Below are 17579 nucleotides of genomic sequence, written 5' to 3'. Positions count from 1 at the left end.
ATTCATTTGAGTGGTTTATCTTACTGGGAAATAACGCCGAGAGGTTTATCTAGCAGGTAAATATATTTGGGTGGTTTAAGAACTATTTGAGTGCTCTATTTGAGTGGTGAATAAATCTGAGTGGTTTGTCTAAGGGAGCTTTCAGGCTGGCAGTTTAGTCCGAAACAGAGCACGGTTTGCATGAAATATTGCGAATGCGAAAGCTGACATGCAGACCAGGAAGAGCACCATGGTACCGAACCTGAGACTACCTGTAGGAGGGGGTCTGAGTTTGGTTGCACTGGAACTGAGCCGTGAGTCTAACATGCTAACATCCTAAATAGCTAGCATGCTAGCATCCTAACATGCTGGGGTATGCAAAAGAATTTCACTGTACTGTATTGTATTCACTGTACTGTAATGGATAATTATCATTATCATTATCTTTCCCGTAAATGTGAACGCAACTCGTACCTGGGTCCGCACTTTTTCAGGAAGTAAAGTAACCTGCACATGTGTATTAGCCGATGATGACATCGTTAGTTCCCACGACACACATGGAATGAGTGGCAGGGGATTTTGGTGGGACACAGAAGAGGTCCATATATTATCTGCTGTGCATAATGGCACCAAAATAATAATAATAATAATAATTATTATATATATATATATATATATATATATATATATATATTGTGAGTCGCTTTGTGTTCTCCATGCATGTTTGTGATGACGTAAGATGAACACAAATGCACCAGGGTTCGATAGTATCAAGTGAGTCTGAAACCAGACCAACGCTGCAGGGGCACCGGTAACAATAGCACTCAGATTCGGACCACGGCAAACGTGCCCAGTGTGAAAACCACCTACATAGTTAAGATAGCTAAAGTTTCACGTTGCTGTTCTCTGTTGTTCACGTTCACATTCTCTGTTGTTACCCAGATGAGGATGGGTTCCCTTCTGAGTCGGGTTCCTCTCAAGGTTTCTTCCTCTTAAAACATCTTAGGGAGTTTTTCCTGGCTTGCTCAGTTGGGATAAATTCACACCTTTAATATCTGTATACCGTGTTGATATTTCTGTAAAGCTGCTTTGAGACAATGTCTATTGTAAAAAGCGCTATACAAATAAAATTGAATTGAATTGAATTGAACTGTTATGAGCTAATTTTCTCCTATTAAACATCATTTTAATTGTGCTAGCAAAGTCCCCATGTGATGTCAATGCAGCAAACAACCACTAACTTATCACAGGAATAACAAAAATACAGCATCAACCAACAAAATAGCACCAGATTCGCTAAGCACATCACAAATATTTCAATATAAACATGTAATAATGACTCAGGGTGGATTTCTCCTTTAAGGATCACGGATGTACACTGCTGTTTGAGGTACAAAAGGTACAAATGTACCAGTGCAGTACTTTCCCTTTTGACCATGTATGTATCAATAATTTTAGCATCCTTGGTTAGGTCTCTCTGTGTATTTCTGCTGTCTTTCAGCTCTAACTCCTTCGTGACACTTGGAATCGTTTTGTAATAATGATTACAAACGCTGCAAATCTCAGTGAATCAAACCATTCAAATAATTATCCTAATACTTCGGGGAAAGTTCTTGGTCTTGTGGTTACTTGAGTGTTAAAATAATAGGAACTTGTGTATTTCTTTAAAATCTTGCTATCTTGGCTAGACATTCTGCATTTTCTTTTTTTTTTTGACTTAAAACACAAAACAATAAATCAGCACACATATTAGTGGAATCAAAGCATTCTTCAGATTAAAAAAAAAGCAAAAAATGATGCATTCTTGATCCTTGTATAATTGGGAATAGTACTGAGGTCATAATGTTCCCACCACACTCCATCATTACAGAAAGAACTGATATACTACTAAAAACTAAAATGAAATGTATTCGGAAAGTAGTTAACGTGCTCTATTTGCCAAGTCATTATGATTAGTTTGTATGTACAAGTCCTGAGGGGGGGAAACAGGGATTTGGCCTCCGTCACTTGGGACTGTATATGAAAATAAACCTCCTTGCAGGATAGGCCTAATTAGTCTGTCGCTCTTGCTCTTTTCATTTTTTGGCCCTGACAGTTGCAGTCACGAGCGTCTGAGTTAAATCGGGTGGCAGGGTCGCAAGAGCCCCGCGGCACTGGCACAAGATCCATCACTCGAACATTCAATAATGCTCTCTCTATCTCCACTGTCTGTGCTGATAGATGACATTTACAACTCATTAAAATGCGCTCATTGTTTACAGGCATCCAGCTCCAAGTGACACAAATAATTCAATAATTAATTCAATGGTTTGTAGAATCTGTATGCAGTTTCGGACAGATGGAACATGCAAACGTTGGTTCTCGCTCAAAGACGCTGTATCAGAATCGGCACTGCCTCCAGTTTGATATGGATTGCAGTGGGAAAAAAATACACTTTAGACAAATTTACCATGGTCAGTCAGCCAAGACATGTTTGCTTCTTTAGTTTTGCATACAAAAATGACTGTGTATCTGATTGTTTGTTACTATTATTGTAATTTTGTAAATTACTGTGTGTCTGAATGAAGGTTACCGGGGCAGCGTTTTTGGACAGTTGCTATAACAGCATAACAGCGATATTTATTGGCATTCTCATTTCAACCCCTTAGGCTCCACGTCCTAAGGTTTGACTATAGAATTGTACCAGAAATCTGGAAGTGATTGCTGATTACAATAAATGATATATAGGGTATAGGTTAATTTATTTGTAATTTATTTTACATTGACTTCCATTACTTGGTCGTCTCACACCTCTAGTTCAAAACGGAAGAAGCAAACTTCAGACATCAAACATGTCTCGGCTGATCGAGTGCAATTGGATCAAGGAAGAACATTGTGTACATTTGATTTTTCAGGAAGCTATTTCTTGAAATAATAGGAGCTGTATCAGCATTTATGAACTTGAGAAGCACAAAGGCTCTACACAGCATCGGAAAAAGTTTTTTAAATTTTCTCTAAGCGGAAAATTGTTCTACGTAGACCCCTACAATGGGGGGTTTCTGCATCAGAGCTCCAAATAAACCCCCTTTAGGAATATTATAATCTATAAGAAACCGTTTTTTTTTTTTTTTTTTTCTAAGTGTGTTGAGTTATGTGTAATTACCCAAACCCTAAATCTTAGGTCATCAAACTTTTTGCATCAAGGGATTACTTTAATTGTTAAATACACACACACACACACACACACACACACACACACACACACACACACAGACACACATATATATATATATATATAAGAGACCCCCTTAGTACTGATTTATATTCCAAACAAACTATTAAAAATTAGGCACATTAATTATTTAATTGCTTGTATCTACAAAAAAAAACCAAAAACCTCGAATTTGGTCACCTGCCAATTCCCACCCACTAGCCAGCTCTTTCCTATCATACCGACTATGGCATCATCAGGATTTGAACTCACGACCTCCTAACAATAGGGTGAATGTTTTTCTCTTGCATCACTCAGGAGCCCCATAGAAACCATTTTATTACAATTGTCATAAATTCCAGTTTATTTGGAAGAATAGCTGGCAATAGTGAGTCATAGTTTCTACCACTGAAACAAAAATAGAAAATCACAGACCTAGTTATACTTTACTGACCCCACTTTGAAAACCATGGCGCTGGAGAATCTATGTTGACAGCCTGGTGATCATTTTATGATAATAATGGTATTGTTTAAAAGGGCATTTCATTCTCAGGAACCCGTCCAACTTAACAAGCCTAAGAGTATAAAGCTACACACTTCTTTGCACATTTCAGATTTTGACGTTCGTAACTATGTTTGAAGTCACCCATATCTGTCTTTAATTTGAGCACACACTTCCCCCAAAACACTCTATATGTACACATCGGTATCAGTTTCACATGAATAAAAAAAAACTAAACAAAACCATCTTATTTGTGAAACAGTATATCATAGTAGAATCAACAAAGGAATGTGCTAGAAGTCCAAGTCTCAAGGAAAAAAAAAGTCCAGATGGTTAGACCGTGATCTAGACAGGATTCATATCTTTATATTTCTAGGAGAGAACAAATGGATCACTTAAAATGCGATCAGTTTGTTTACAAAAGAGGCATGTTGAGTCTTTTGCCTCCTTGAACTTAGCATTAAGGTTCAATAATTTTTCTGTGGCATTGTACTGTAGCTACGTTTGTTTTGGTAAGTTCCTTCCAGTTTTGCTTAAATCAATTCCCCAAATATGAAGTAAATCACCAGGTTCCTTCTCCTTCCACTGAACATAATCACTGTTGTTGCTGTTTCGTGTTGCTGCCAGCGCTGGATGTAGAACATGGCAGTGATATGCACATGCACATTAAAGTGTGTTGGGAAAAAGCCAACCAAATTTCAATCTGACCGTTCTCATTCATGTCACATGGCCATGTTTTTGAGTCATGTATTCGATCTAGAACCACATACGAAAAAGACTCAGGTCTGATTTGAAAAGATCAGAATTTTTTCTCCAAGGTATCAGTTTAAGGTAGAAAATCAGATTCGTGTCGCTTCAACACGGTAATGTGAATGTAGGGGTCTACTGATACACAAAATTCTAATTTGATATGATACAGTGGTGTCACAGCAAAACTAAGCATTGCTTGAATGAAAAAAAGCTGTGCATTAGTTTATAAGATAAAATTAAGAGTGCCTAATCGTTTTTTTTTTTTTTTTTCTAGCTAATACACTAGTATCTTAGTGTGCTAGCATGCTAGCATATTGGTTTTGAAAAACAGTGTGCTTGGGAGAAGTGTGGTTTTTTTGTTTGTTTTAAACCCCTGTAGCCTCCCCTGATTTGAGCTCAAAAAAGAAGCTACTGTTTCACAGGAAGGTGTACGGGCTTGATTAACTTTAAATGGTATTTTATGACAAATAGCCTACATTATTATGTAACCTGACGAATGTACCATATTGTTTACTACACAGACATTTAGACTCACTAGCTTCATATCGATTGATATGATATGAGACGTCCTATTGCGACAACCCTAGAACGTGGCATCTAGATTTCTATGAAGTTTGTGCATTGTAAATTATATTTAATACCGGGCAAATACCAAATGAATTTAATTAATGTTACATATTTTGAAGCTGTTTAGAAGTGCATCTGTGGCTGATTATCTCCTTTAGAGAGGTGCAAATAGGGCTGACGGGTTTCCGTGCAGGAAGGGGGTTAGGTGAGGGGTTAAGTAGAGGGTATGGGAGACTCACTAACCTTCATGGTGAAAGGGTCAAATCAGGTCAGGCTTTCACCCTGTAGGTCACAAGCAGGTCCTCATATCACTATACTGCTTCCAAGCCGAACTCTGTCAATCAGCGATTCAGCTTCAACATGGATCTACGACTGTTTTTAGCTCTGCAGTGCCCATTTTTGAAGATAACCCCGTGTCATAGTGTCGGAAACTCAGAAAAACTTTTAGGACTTTGAGATTCTCATTAGGTCATGTGCAAAAATTTAATCGTAACAACGTTCCTCTCACTTTAAACCAAGACAGCTACAAAGCTAATATCGCTAACACGGGAAGTTTATAAACCTCCATTTTAGCAAACAACATGTTGCTCAATGTCTTAAATAGACTTGCTGATGTTATTTTTAACACTTTTATCTATAAAAATGGACAAAAGGATTTTACACAGCAACAAAAAAGAGCTTTCTCAGCATATAGTACTCAGCACAAACATAGTTTGGTGTCAATCCTCATTAGCTTCAGACTAACTAAAAGTAAAGTTTGATGGCAGAGCCGTACATTAGAAGTGATCCGGATGATAATATAGTGCTTTTATTATTATTATTATTATTTATTTGTATTTTCAACTGTGGGCTTATTCTGCGTATTTTATGAAATTGTTGTTACATGTTGGTTATGTGTTAGCTAAACGACTAAAGAACAGCTAAACAAGTAAATAGATAAGCAAGTAAATAAATAATAGAAATTAATATCGCAGCTCCAGTTTTCAGTACTCCACTGTAATGTGTGGAGCTTAATGCATTTGATAAACCTTCTGTGTACAGTTGTGATTGATGTCATGTAATTTGGAATTAAATAAGTAACAAAATGGTATCATAAATTTCTAAATATTATGATACGGACAAATTGATGGCACCCACAAAGTTGACTAATGATTGGTGTAGGGATTGAATGACAAAAAACACGATGTGGCCTGTTGTTTACAGTAAAACTAACTTCCACCTAATAAACTAAATAAATAAAAAATATAAAAGCGTTGCCGAATGATGGTTTATCATTTGAAAAAAACATCACTCGGAAAAAAAAAAAAAGCTAAACATTTTTACAGTTAACTGTGGAGCTAGGAGTGATTTATAATAATCATTTTTAATAATCATATTTCACGGTGTGGGCGCTGTCACATTTTTTTAAGCATCTTTACATGCTGAATAGCCTTTAATCTTTAATATTATAATTATTTCTTTATCTTTATATTTATTTATCATATATTCCGTAGTGGGCACGCTGGTGTGGTGGTGAGCACATTTGCCTGGTTCTCCCTATGCTTTGGGTATTCTCTGGGAATCCTCTGGGTATTCTTGTTTCCTCCCATTCCAAAGGCTGTAGGCTGATTGGCATTGCAAATAAAATTGAATTGAATTGAATTTATTCAGCTCACCATTGAATTTTTTCAAGTTTTAATTATCCTTCCAAAAATGGCAGAATGAGAAGTCCAAACCAGCAGAAGAGCAGAAGGGGGTACCATGCAAACAGCCAATTTGAGGCACTTAATATGCAGCTAACTTAATATTCAGTTAGGGAGTAGGGAGAAAAAAAAAAAAACCTGCCATCACCCTGCATGTCTCCCTGCTTTGGTTAAATTTATTACAACTGCATGACCTGGTGGATCAGGAATGCTGGCCACATAAGTGCAAAGTGTTCATACAATCATTACTCTGTCTCCTGTAAAACAGCCAATTACTGTCAATCTGTCTCAATATATTTATACCCCCAGCATGAGAACAAACATAACATTATAGAACAGAGTGAGCATGTGAGGATATTTAACCCCCCTGATGAGAACAACGGGAACCGGAGAGACTATTAGAGCAACATACTCATATTTCTTCCTGAACTTGCTGACCACAGATGAAGACTACAGCATGCGAGTACAATGATATATATTTTTCGCAATAAAAAGTCTTATAACTTTGCACACCGAAAAGGAAACTCAGAGTTAGTGTCTCTGTAACTCTGAGCGAGTGAGAGTAAGGGAATAACAATAAGTCAGCTTTAAGCCTTGGGGTTAAATGACCTGATGGTGAACTTTGCCCCCTTTCTCCCCAGGTGGCCAAACCCGAGACAGGAGAGGCGACAGCTTCCACGCTGACATGAAGAGGAAACAGGAGCAGGCGATAAACTATTAGGTTCTATGTCTGACATTAAATTAAATACCAGGTTTAACTGTAAATCTTTAGTCTTTTTTTTTTTTTCTTCAATAGGTTGGGCCTCTTAGATAGTTTAGCAAGCAGAATGTCACTTATACTACATTACCATGTCACTGTTAAATTCTGGATTCTGATTGGTCAGAAAGTGTTGATTAATTTTCTACAACAGCAGCTCTGGCAGTAGTTTATCTACTAATCATCCACAGCTCATTCACAAGGCTTGGACCGGTTTGGACCGCATCTCACTATGTTGTTCTTATGTCTTAGTTAATAATGACTCCTGGATGGAATAATAGCAATAATGGTCTAAATAATTTAACAAACAAATCGAAACAAATCCAATGTGGACTATAATATTAACCAAATCTCTTTTAACAAACAATTCCACCTTCAGACTTTAGTCCACACCTTCTATCAGAGTCTGAATCTGATGCTTTGTTTGATTAAAACACTAGGAAACTAGGGAAAAAACAAAGAAAATGCCCCCCCTTTGACGTCCTCAACCCTGAGATCAGCATGCAGTGACATGGCTGCTCACACTGTGAACAGAAAATCAAGTTTCACTTCTCTTCTCTTAAATAAGATTACAGTAGCATTAGCTTTAGATCAGTCATCATACAGACACATGAGTTGGTTAACTCTATAACACTGACCATACAGTTGAGCTGTGATACATAAGGAATGTTCACGTTAGCACTTATATCACTCATGCTAGCTGGCTGTTGCTAGTTTGGTGCAGAACAAACTAAAGGCAAGCTTTCAGGGAGGCGTCCATGTTTTCCCCTCATGAACACATCAAGGTTGAAAATGTGTAATTCTGGGCTCTGATTTCCCACAGCTGAGTTAAGCTGTATGCAAGCATAAGTCTGATTCTGGCCTGGAGTGCTGAGGAAGAAAATGATTTGATTGAATCAGGATGAAGCTACAGCTGCTTTTAGCACTGAAATCTCCTTTTGTCCATGTTTATAGCCAAAAGTGTGTGATCTATGTGTAATGATTTAGCAGTGCACCCTACTGAAAAGAACAATAGTAAACCTCATAGAATTTGCAATGGTTTTAATGGTTATAATGGGAATTGTATTGGTTTTATGGGAAAACATATTGGTTCCCATGGGTCTCTATTGGTAATTTGTGGCCTTCTATTGGTAGCATATTATGTCTTGTGGATAAAATTAAGGACCAATAGTGGTAATGGTTTTTTATGGGTAGCTGATGATTTGTAATGGTATTTGAAGTGTAAACCATTAGAATTTCTTTGATGGTTTCTATTGGGCTTTTTTTTCAGCAGGGCAGATTGTTTGATGCTAAACCAGACGCTATATGCTTCCTTTATTTATAGCAACATAATTTGATGGCTGATGTTTCACTACCTGGATAAATACCATCAATATATCCAACATGTATGTATCACATCCTGTCTCACTGTTCTAATCTGACAATGTGAGAGTGCGGCATGGGATTTTGGCTGTTCCTAGCCGTGCACTTTTCAGGACAGATTGATGTTGTCATTTCTTGAATTCTTTAAGTAGTTGTAGCTGCTGTTCCAGCGTAGAGGTTACAACCCTGAGTGTGTCTCTCACTTCTGGGACAACTTTGGCTTTAACCTTCAGTTTCTGCTGTGTCTTAAGCTTCTCATATTCCTTCCTTCCTTTCTGAGCAAATACAATACAGATAAATATCTTTCTTTCCTTGTCAGTCTTGTCAGATCGAATGTTTTAAACCTTCCAAACTGACTAGAAATCATCTCAAACTGTGGGCACATTACAATTAAAATGAATCATATCTAGCAGCACACAGTTCTTTGTTTCCAGACCAGTAGCATTAAGAATATTCAAATTTCAACCAGATTTGTTAGCAACCTAGCTAACATTAGGCTTTAGTATGAAACTATGTAGGCCATTAGCAAACTAACCAACATTAGTTTCACTTTTGTGTTGTTTAAATAAGTAGTTAGGTTTGCTAGTAATAGGCTCACTAACATATTGTGTAAGACCACAGTTAAAGATGATATCAATCTGGACTTGTTAGCAAGTTAGCTAAGATTGTACTTGCTATCATATTGTGTAGCCTACTAGTAAGGTTTGCTAGTAAGTAAACTTGCTAACATTAGGCTAAGCATAATATTGTGTAAAATCACAGCTAAGCAAGCGAGCAAGCTAGCTAACATTAGGCTATTCATAATAATGTGTAAACCAGCAGTCAAAGTTGATAGCATGCTAAAGTCTTATAATTATATTGTTTAAACTATTAGGTTTGCCTGCACGTTAACTACCATTATACAAAACCACAATGTTTCATAAACCAGCAGTTAATAAAACCTAGATATCTAACATTATACTGACTATTAGACTATGTAAACTATTAGGCTGGCAAGAAGCTAGCTAATATAGCTAGCTAGGATGTTCTACACATGTTCTAAGTATCATTTTACATATTTCATTATTTATAGTTTAACTGATTTGTCCACTATATAAAAGGATATCACATAAAATAAATTGCGAGCCTGTATTGTTCTTACGATAGCACAAAGGACTGCAGTTTATCATTAATTAGTACTGCTAGTCAGTATGTCAATGTGTCTTTACAGTTCATCTGAAAGCTCACTTCGAAAACGCCCAGCATTCCAAGCTGACAAACTGGGATGTGATTAACGACGTGCCTGGCCTACTGTGAGGATAAAATCTTGGCTGCGTCGCTTTTTATAAAATGTGGTTTGCATGCTGAGGTTAGCCTCTGCTCAAACCCAAGATAAAGGAGTGTATGAGTCACTAGATAGGACCACAAACTCCACCACATGGGAACCAGAGCAGGACTATTATACCTCCATCAGCCCCAAGCTTTCCCCAGGAATCATTACTGTCCTCAGGCAGGAGGAGGGACTCAAACCCTCCAGGACTGGACAACTTCCTTGACGATTTGGATTAATCACTCGGCCCTTTGCTTTGTTAAACTCATTCATCAGAGATAGAGTTAGAAAACGGAAGACGAATAAATATATAACTGACACATATTGATGTTCTGAATATTACATTAGAGCTCATGTTACAAGTATGTTGTGTTTCCATGGAAGCGCATGTTGGAAAGATTGGAAGTCTGATAGTTTTTAATAAGGTTCTGTGCTGGGATACACCAGCAGCCTTATTTCAAGCTGTGACCCATGTGTTTGGAGCCACAAATGTCGAGATGTGCTTCATTTCACCGCATCCAATTGCTCCGATAAAAGGTCTCATTGTATGATCCGTACAGTCGAGTATGTTTCTATAGGCATGTTGAACAAAAATGCTTTTCAAGGCTAAAACGAAACGCCCAGCATAAACTCTTCTCCAAACATCACATGACAAAAAATAAGAAAAGCAAATTGTACATGAAAAATGAATAAGTCAGAATATGGGCTGTACCTAACTTAGCAGAACCAAATGGAAACTATTTTTTTTTTTTTTTTTTAAATTCCTGAGGTATCATCAAGCAACACTTGCGAATTTAATACAAAACCCTACTTAAGCATGGTAATTGAGTAATCACAGCTCATAAAGCTACCACCTCTGCGTGACAGTCGTCGGATTTATCCCGCGCTTATGTTTCCACGATTAAGCGAGGTGCTGCTTGACATCAGTGTCACTTTAATTATATGTCTATTTAATTATTTGTTTTTATCTCAGTGTTGTCATGGATATTTTTCATTAGAAATCACCCATCACTATATAAATCATATTTCTGCTATTTATGAAGTTTGCCATTTTTGCAGTAACATAGCCTGTTCTAAATAAATAAATATATATATATATATATATATATATATATATATATATATATATATATATATATATATAATGGTTTCACAGTATCATGGTATTAATCAACCATTTAAAAACACACAAGCCTGCAGTAAAATTTTACAGGAAATATTTATTACAAAATCTTGTAAAAAAAAAAATTGTACAAAAGCTTCTTGGCGCATTCTTGGTATACTGCTATTTTTTCTTATTATTTGAGAATGACTTGTCTGTAAAATCTCTTCCATTTTCAGCATTTCTCACATTGTCGTTAGCTGAAAGAGAGAGTACCTTTGAGGAAAGGTGACACGCTGAGCCAAAAACTACTGTAATACAGCAGTGTGCAGCTCTGCTAAAGGTCTCAGCATACTTAATACGGAGATAATGTTTGCAAGGGCTGCATGAAGATGAAACCACCTTCGCAAGCTTACAAGCTAAAATACCCTCTGCTGTTGTATTGGCCATCGTGTATGAATGCTCCAGTACTGCAAGTGGTGCTATTAAAATTTCATAACAACTCATAACATGACTACAGGAAGAAGTTTGTAAAGTGCCAACAGTAATAACTATGGTGACAGAGGTTATGTCTTAACCATCTCCCTAGTTTGGTAGTCAGGGCTCGGATCAGGAAGTCGGCCGTTTTAAGGCGTGTCTCAATTGCAAAATCTTTCCAGTGCACTGGAACGTTCGCGCCCTAAAAAAAAATCCCAGAATGCACGACAAGACTCAGGGAGCGTCGATGCTTACGATGTTCCCTTATACTGGAAACGATGCCATTTTTTTCTGAAGCGTCTCAGCTCGAAAAAAAAAAAAAAAAAAAGGACAAAGTCGCAGCCAACGTCCGGCTACAAATGTTAAGTACCTTGTTGTTGTTGTTGTAGTGCTCAAATGATTACTCACGTTAGTGATTTTTAACTTTATTTGACGTTCTGTATACGGTTTGTTTGAGTCTAGCGATGTTTAAGTGTTTAATGGTTTTCAAAAAAAATAATCCACTAGCTTGCCTATGATCCTGCTCGACATATTATTAGAGAAATAAGTGTGATGAAGCTAACACATTTATATGACGTGAAATATTTTGAAGTATTAAATTTTTGGTGATTTTTACAATGCGCGTTCGTAATCATGTCACCGGAAATTCAGTTATCAGTGTCCAAATGTGTAGTGAGCCATGGTCCTTACCAGTGCCCGTACTCATGTACACGGTATACTGATTCATGACCTACTGAACTAGGGAGCTGGTTGAGACGCACCCAGAGTGGTTACAAGTACATAAATGAGGAAGACGAAGAACTACTTACTTTGTTCCATATCTACAAAGAGAATGGAAAAATGAAACAAGGCGCAGACGATATGTAAATGGCGCTTTTATCCAAACGCACTTTACACTGTGTCTCATTCACCCATTCACCATTTCACACACACATTCACACACCAATGGTAGCAGAGCTGCCATGCAAGGCGCTAACTTGCCATCGGGAGCAACTTGGGGTTCAGTGTCTCTCCCAAGAACACTTCGATATGTAGAGTCATGTGGGCCAGGAATCGAACCACCAACCCTACGATTTGTGAACAACCCGCTCTACCACCTGATCCACAGCCGCTCCATTACTGGTAACGACCAGCCACAGGTGTAGCGTGTTTGTCCGCAGCGTCTATTTGCTCCACAGTTACATCCTATTTGCTCGCCTATTTATACTATGCACTAAAAATATGTACTCTTTTTGTGAAGAACTAGTAATACTTTTGAGTGTGTAGAAGAAAAAAGTATGCAAGTACTGGGACATACTAACACGCCATGTAACAGAAGAGAACGTTGTTGCCTAGTTACACACAATGTCACCGTAAACAAACTCCTCGTTGCATTTAAGTTTTTCTTCATTTATTATTCCTCAGATAATTTGTAGTATATAATTGAATTTAAATGTACCATTCCCTTGATGTATTTTTTATTTATATTTATATTTACTGCTTAACATTTAAGTTCTTACACTTAAATACCGAAGACGCATCGCCGATGTTATCCTCGATGTTATGTTATTGTTCGCAGGTTAAATTCAGTGAAGCAAACCGTCGCTATGCCCCTCCTCCTTCACGCAAGGAATTGTGGGCAATATTAGCTGAAAAAAGTGTCCAGGGATCCACATTTTGAAAATCTACCGGAAATAGTAGCCCTTCCGGATACCTTTGGGATTCTCGTTTCAACTTTGGGACACGATAATTCTAGTCTCGGGTACTATTTAGGGCGAAATTGTTAAGATGTCTGCTCAGCAATGCCGTGTACTTCTGTGTGTTTGATAGCCTTCATGTATGATGACGTTAGGACCGTGCTTGGAGAAACAGACAAGGTAGCGATGTAATGTTTTTACAGCAGTCATGTCCCTGCACAGCTGCTTTGTTTGACTTATAGAGGGAGTTGCAAAATTTTGGGCGAGCCACAGCTGGACACAAAAACCACCGAAAAGAGAACCACTGGAGTAAGGTGGAAAAAAAAAAATGTGGAAATAATGTTTCAGAGTTCAGCTACATGGAGAAGTTTAGTTGAATTTATAGATAACAGGAAGTCCCAGTGTGTCCTAAACCACATCTGCATGCCTGTGTGTTATCGCTTAACAGCTGCATGTGTTTTGAGACACAGATTTACACAGATTTTAGATTGTTGAGAGAAACACCATTATTTGTTCACTACGCTAGATGTGACCAATGACGCAAACGTTGGACGCGAAACTTGTCTTGGCTCAGCTACATTTGGCGTAAGTGGGAAACTGTAAATTTGATTTTTCGTTGAATCATTTCTTTAATATCGTGCTTTGACCATGGGCTTTGATTGACCATAAAAACCATATGTGACCCTCGCTGTATAGCAGTTTAACCACACTTGAATGTCCAATTTAATTGCATTTGGCATATGTACAAGGTTGACCAAACCGCAGGGTGCACCGGTGCTTTATGGTTCTAGTTAGCCTCAGGTAAGCGAATGCACTCGTTTCTACAATGGATCGTTTCACTGTTGACAAACTTACAGTACTGGCTCTGAAGCATGGCGGCTGAGACTCCTTTAAATGTTGGCGTCTTGGGTATAAACCAAATCTGCCCTAATTAACTGCACGTGCTTTCTGGAAACGATAACTCAAACAAAGTTGCAGATTTACAGCAGACTGTGAAATGAAATCCGATCAGAAAAGAAAACGCCGATAAACGCCTGCATTTTTCGAAAAGTGGGATCGCATCTGAGGTAGACTCTAATCGTCCAGCTTGGGAAGAAAATTTGTATTAATTTCCTTCCTTAATCTCATTTCATAGTCTGGTGGATTTAGCGGTTTTTGTACTGCTACTTCACCAGAGACCTCACAACAGAAAACAAAAAGCAAGGCAGTCCGGCTCTGATTCACATCCTCCTAAAGCTGCACATCCTCCCTTTCATGAGCAACATGTAGCCGAACATTAATGAAATCAGTCATTTGTTGCTTAGCAACATGTCACCATGCCAGTATGCTGTTTCTTCCCTGTTAATGCTCGTGAGATGCCGGGTGCTGTGGAGCGCTGTGTCTGGCTAAGTGGGGGTGGGTATGAGGAAATTACTGCTGCATATGGAGTAATTTTCTGTGAGAAGCTCTGCTAATAATAATAATAATAATAATATATATATTTTTAAACAAATTCTGAACTATTTTCTTTCAATGTAATCTGAGTGATCTGAGCCTCAGTCTGTGCTGTAGATTTGACAGTTTCATTATATATCTCCAGACGCAACGTGAAACAAATTAATTACTTTGTTGCACAGTGAATTTTAATCAGTTTGACATGAATACTTCATTTAAAAAAATGCATCAAATGTCTGTGCTATACACTGGCAAAAACAAACAAACAAACAAAATATGTTCAATGTCTAGAACTAAGTAGTGATTAACATCTAAGTCACGCAGAATCCTTCATATAAATATCTGCTTCAGACACATTCAGTTGTTCCGTGAAGTCACTGTCATGTGGAGCGGCTGTGGATCAGGTGGTAGAGCGGGTCGTCCACTAATCGTACGGTTGGTGGTTCAATTCCCGGCCCACGTGACTCCACATGCTGAAGTGTCCTTGGGCAAGACACTGAACCCCGAGTTGCTCCCGATGGCAAGTTAGCACCTTGCATGGCAGCTCTGCTACCACTGGTGTGTGAGTGTGTGTGTGTGAATGAGTGAATGAGACACAGTGTAAAGCGCTTTGGATAAAAGCGCTATATAAGTGCGGACCATTTACATATGCTGATGTGGTCTTAGACACGGTGAAGCTTCCAGTCATCTATAAAAACATGAATAAATCTTTACCGTATAATATCGCTGAACACCGGAACGTTATGAGGACGGCAAATCCTGAGGCGTTTTATTCCTCTTATACCACAGCAATTAAAGTATAACATTTCAGATAGTTCACTAGTCCCACGTCCTCAGACAATCAGAACCACTTTTACAACATAATGTGGCCCCGCCTCCCAAAGTTTAAAGCAGGGACTATACAGGAAAAAAACAAAAAACAAATTTAAAGGATAATCATATAATTGTAATCCCAGTGCTATTTTATGGATATTACAGAGCTTTACTATGTAATTTAAAGTACAGTGTCTTCCATAAGTATTTACACCTTGTTCCACATTTTGCAGTGTTACAACCTGAACTTAATCAGGATTATGTGTTATAAATCTACACAAAAATAAAAACATATATAGTTATCTACAAGTATTCATATTTTTAAAAAACTTAAATGTGATTGCATTTTCAAGTGAAGTATTCACTTGGGGCAGGGGGATTATGCAGTTCTAAGAACAGTATAAAGATTTGGCAATTCTGAAGAGATTGTAGGTGAGATAAAGTTCTGTTAAAAAACAACAACAAATGTCTCATAAGATCAGCTGCATGAAGTGCAAAATTGGGTCAATTTTCATTTTAGATGCGCACACTAGCCAAGCAACAAAGCAGCAGACGACTGTTCATGTTCTATGCCCATGCCAAACACAGTGACAGTGAGTAGGTCAAATCCAAATGACTATCTCAAATGATCCTCGAACCAATTCTCTGATTGCGTGTGGTCCAATGTTTCTTCAATTCCCCACTCACAACTTTCATTCCTACATGCGATTACTTCCCATTCACTCTTTGACATGTATAAGCATAGCAAATACATTCAGCTTGGTTTGCTTATCTGAGAATGAGTCTAGTACCAAGTAAGCATCCATCCACCCATACATTTTCTGCACGGCTTATCCGACACAGAGTCGCAGGGAGCCTGGAACCTATCCCAGGGATCTCGGGGCACAAGTCGGGGGACATCCCAGATGGAGTGCCAACCCATCGCAGAGCACAATCGCACAGACAATTTGGCAATGCCAGTCAGCCTACAGTGCATGTCTTTGGACTTGGGGAGGAAACCGGAGTACCCGGAGGAAGCCCTCGAAGCACGGGGAGAAACTCCACGCACACAGGGTGGAGAGGCGGGAATCAAACCCCCCAACCCTGGAAGTGTGAGACAAACATGCTAAACATTAAGCCATCAAACAACCAGTTTTCACACTGATTAGTGCATTATTTCATTTGTGTTAAACGAGTTAGCTATAGAGGCTAAATAGAGATTTCAAACACTAGACAGTGTGACAGCCGTATCACCCACTACACGCCCACAAGTTACAAACTTCACAGCGATATGACTGACTTATCATTTGCTAATGTGAACATAGGGTCAATATATCTAGAAATTAGTCATTACTTTATATAACATGATGAAACTGAAATGATAATAGTCCGGAACTTTATAGGCCAGGAAAGTTGTTTCACTTTTCAGTGACACTGTTTGCTCATGATATATCATCCTGGCTTTAAGTATATTGACTGATGAAATGGAAACAATATGCCTGCACAGCAAGAAGTTACATTCTGAACCCAGAAACCTCAGCTCCAGAAGCCTCACACCACTCTTGATTAAGCCACTAATGCCAGTGTCAGTGTCAGTGACAACAGGCTGCCTCCTGGCCCTAATTGATTTTCCAATCCTCCTCCACTCCCTGCACTCATACCTACAGTGTGGGATAGGCTATTTTGAGGGATGATATATTATTCATCTAAAAGTCAGTGGCAGAAATGCCACAAAAGAGAGGAACCTGTAGCAACGCTTCCAAGATGCCGTAATGAGCGTTGCCTGTGAGTCGTGCCGATGGCCCATTAAAAAGCAGCCCCAGGTTTGCAGTCGTTAAAAAACAGCAGCTGCGTTTTCACAGGTCATGACTGATAGAGGACTTACGTGTTCTGGGTTCTCCAATACAGGCTAAGCTAATTGTAGAAATGCTCATTAAATCAGATAAAGTAGCACATAAATCAGACTGAAGGGTTGAACTGTGGTCAGTCAGAGCTGTTTG

The 17579-nt window shown here is 38.3% G+C and overlaps 1 protein-coding gene across 1 annotated transcript in view; it reads left to right on the top strand.

The window, feature by feature from the left end:
• Window positions 1-421: 421 nt before the first annotated feature.
• The window catches only part of slc26a1 (solute carrier family 26 member 1), a 269764-nt gene continuing 252606 nt past the window's right edge, over window positions 422-17579 (top strand). Inside the window, exon 1 of the mRNA XM_017493277.3 lies at window positions 422-431. The gene's annotated coding sequence lies outside the window, so the exon portion shown is untranslated. The remainder of the gene's footprint in view (window positions 432-17579) is intronic.

This window comes from Ictalurus punctatus, chromosome 18 (genome assembly GCF_001660625.3).
Source record: "Ictalurus punctatus breed USDA103 chromosome 18, Coco_2.0, whole genome shotgun sequence".
Taxonomy (NCBI): domain Eukaryota; kingdom Metazoa; phylum Chordata; class Actinopteri; order Siluriformes; family Ictaluridae; genus Ictalurus; species Ictalurus punctatus.
The sequence above is the reverse complement of the archived record's forward strand: the minus strand, read 5'-3'. Positions and strand labels throughout refer to the sequence as shown.